At 40.8% G+C, this 2,866-nt stretch overlaps 1 protein-coding gene across 1 annotated transcript in view; it reads left to right on the top strand.

Moving 5' to 3' along the window:
• RCAN1 (regulator of calcineurin 1) overlaps positions 1-2,866 on the top strand; it is a 65,008-nt gene that overhangs the window by 324 nt on the left and 61,818 nt on the right. The window lies entirely within an intron of this gene.

Raw genomic sequence — 2,866 nt, 5'->3', positions numbered from 1 at the left:
CATTCCAGCCCCTAAGTTCTATGAAACGATGTGAAAAAAAGAGTCGTAGACAGTGAGGGTTGTCAGGGACCACACCATGGCCAGCGATTTTCAAGTTTTTTTGTACTAGGACCCGTTTGTAAACATCCCTGGCCAGTCCCGACCCAGGGCCCCTTGTCCCCAGGCCCTGACTGCCTTGTGTGGGCCACAAGGGGCCCCAGCAGTCCCATGCAAGCTGGAGCTCCCCTAACAAGGGAGAAGCTACCATTTCCCACGTCTTTCTCCTTTAACGTAGAACCTATTTTTAAAGTTTGTTCCCGACCTTTTTATTCTTGCCACCTACTTTTAGGTCATAACCCACAGGTTGAGAGAAGCTGGTGTATGGGATGGCTTGGACAGGGCTGATCCTGCCTCAGGCAGGGGTGGGGCTAGGTGCCCTCCCTTCCAGCCTTGCTTCTCCATATCTTGGTGCTGGGTTTGTGGCAGGTCCTGGTGGTGCTTGCGGGTGCTGTGAGAGGTCATTGGGCTTCCAGGGGCGCCACCTCAGTGGACTGGAGCTGAATGTGTGCCATGACTGAGCTGTCGTTGATGCTGCCGTATGAGTAAAACCTATCTATGCATGCGTGTTTCAAGGGTGAGGGCAGGAGCCCTGACATGAAGACTGTTGCTGTAGAAACCCTCAGATAATTACTGTGATTTTAAACTTTCCTCTAAGAAATTGGAACTGGCAGTGTTTAGTTCTCAAATCACCCAGCCTGAGCCTGCAGATCCTTCAGGTGTCAAATTGGACTTTGAAGTGCCTGTTCATGTGAGTGGGATAAAATGAGTGACTGTGAGTTTATAAGGTTGGGGGCATCTGTTGTCAAGGGTTCACTTGTGTTTGTAATGATTTAAATTGCAAGTTGTTGGACTGGTAGACTCCTGAAGGAGTCGGGCTGGAGGGGATCTCCAGTGGTTGTCTAGTAAGTGAAACCCCCAGCCTGAAGCAAGATCATCCCTCTCTGACATCAGATTTACTATTTGGTATGTATAGCTACTTACAGACATTAAAAAAAAAAAAAAAAAAACAAAGCAAACCTGCTTTACCAGAAACAGCAGTGGGTTAGTTTGACCTGGCTCCACAGCGTCTGCATAGATTGGGTGCTTCAGTGGGGCTTTTTGGCCTTCTTGTCTAAAGATGATTCTATCAGGTATTAGGTAAAAGCACCCCCAAAAAAAGCCCTAAAAAGCATCTAATCTACACAGACATTGGGTGAGATGGGTCCATTGCCTCTTCAGGGCATGTGCTGGGCTTGAAGTAGAGTGGCTCTTTTGTTCGTATTTTTAAAGCAGTCTTTGTGTGTCTGGGTGGGCCCTGCTACACCTTCAAATTAAAGCTGGATAGAAACCAGCTACAGAGATGTTACACATTTCCAAGCACTAACTTTGTAGCTGTTGGCTCTTTTATTTTAATAGCTGCATAGTCATTTTTATCATGTGATGATTACTCTGCAGGTGTGGCTAGTCTAAATTTATTGTGCAAATTAACTGTGCTTCATTGCTGCTGGAGTTTAAAGAAATGTTCCTTTTCTTCAGAACTTTTTGTAGATCTTTTTGCAATATGTTTGGGCATGATACGGCAGGAAACTTTTCCAGTTCTAAATAAATGCTCTTTATTTAGTTTAAAACTGGAAATCTCTGCTCATTTCATTAAAGCTTATTTTTGCAAGATTTGGATGTTGGGGACAAATCGGACAGTGTCCCTTTCAAAAGACAGCTGCTGGTTGTCATGACAATAGGTCATTTAATGCTTCTTCATTCAGCCCATTGTAATTCATTAAAAAGATAACTGACATTTTTTTAAAAATGGCTGAAGTAGTATGTCTGATTTTAAACATTTTGCATTTATGGTTATAAAATATATACTTATAAAAGACAATTAGGTGAAGTTTTAACTACTTCTGTATTACCAGATGTCTTGTCAGTGTGTGTTCATCACTGCCATTGGCACTGCGAGTAACTGTCCATTTTTCTCAAACATTGAGAAAAATGTTGAGTCATCAGGGGCATACCAGCCTGTCTCTAAATGTTTATTGATCATAAAGTTTAAGTATGAGAATAAAAAATAGATTTCACTTTTGGCCATTCAGGGGCTATTGAATGCATCTGGTATATATATCTGTGCTGCAGTAGTAAAAAGAGATAACGGACTATGGTACCTTTCAAAGGCATTGAGGGAGGGTTTGAGCAAAAGGACAGATTTGAAGGGAGAGAATTTAAATTAAGAAACGTGCTTCAATGCAGTGTGTTAATTCAACCATGCATCATAAGACAGTAAAAATGTTATACCATGCACCCAAAGACAGGAACTAAGAATTTCTTCATTTTAGCTAGAGCTCTTTGGAAAAAATCAAAGAAGGGAGGACTGTGTTTTGTGTATCTTGTTTGAAAAATAGCAAACATTGATATAATCATTTAAATACTTTAGCTTCCACCATACGCAAGTAAATTTTAGGTTTGCTTTAGTGTAGGACTGTGATTTGGGGTATGGAGCATAAAGTGGAACAAAAATAGTTGTGTCAGCAGAATTACTTGCTGCTTGCAGTGTGTGGGGTTTTTTTTTTTTTATAAGCCGTTCTTTCTTTTTTACCTATTTCCTTCAAAATGACTGAAAGCTTGATTTTTATTTATTTTAAATCATGTGCATGGCAAAGCTGCTACTGTAGGTGACAACCAGTTGAAACTTTCTGTGATGAACAGAAATATTAAGGGAGGATGCAAACAAAATATCACTGGGTCCAAGACCTATTATACTATAGAAATCAGAAATGTGATGCTCATTGACTATTATATTTGTTTGTTAGTTTTCTGTGCTGCCCTCCCCAGAAAGGCTGCTTTTTTTTTTTTT

This window comes from Crocodylus porosus, unplaced genomic scaffold (assembly GCF_001723895.1).
Source record: "Crocodylus porosus isolate Cpor-Errol unplaced genomic scaffold, CroPor_comp1, whole genome shotgun sequence".
Classification (NCBI taxonomy): domain Eukaryota; kingdom Metazoa; phylum Chordata; order Crocodylia; family Crocodylidae; genus Crocodylus; species Crocodylus porosus.
This window is presented reverse-complemented; position numbering and strand designations above follow the sequence as displayed.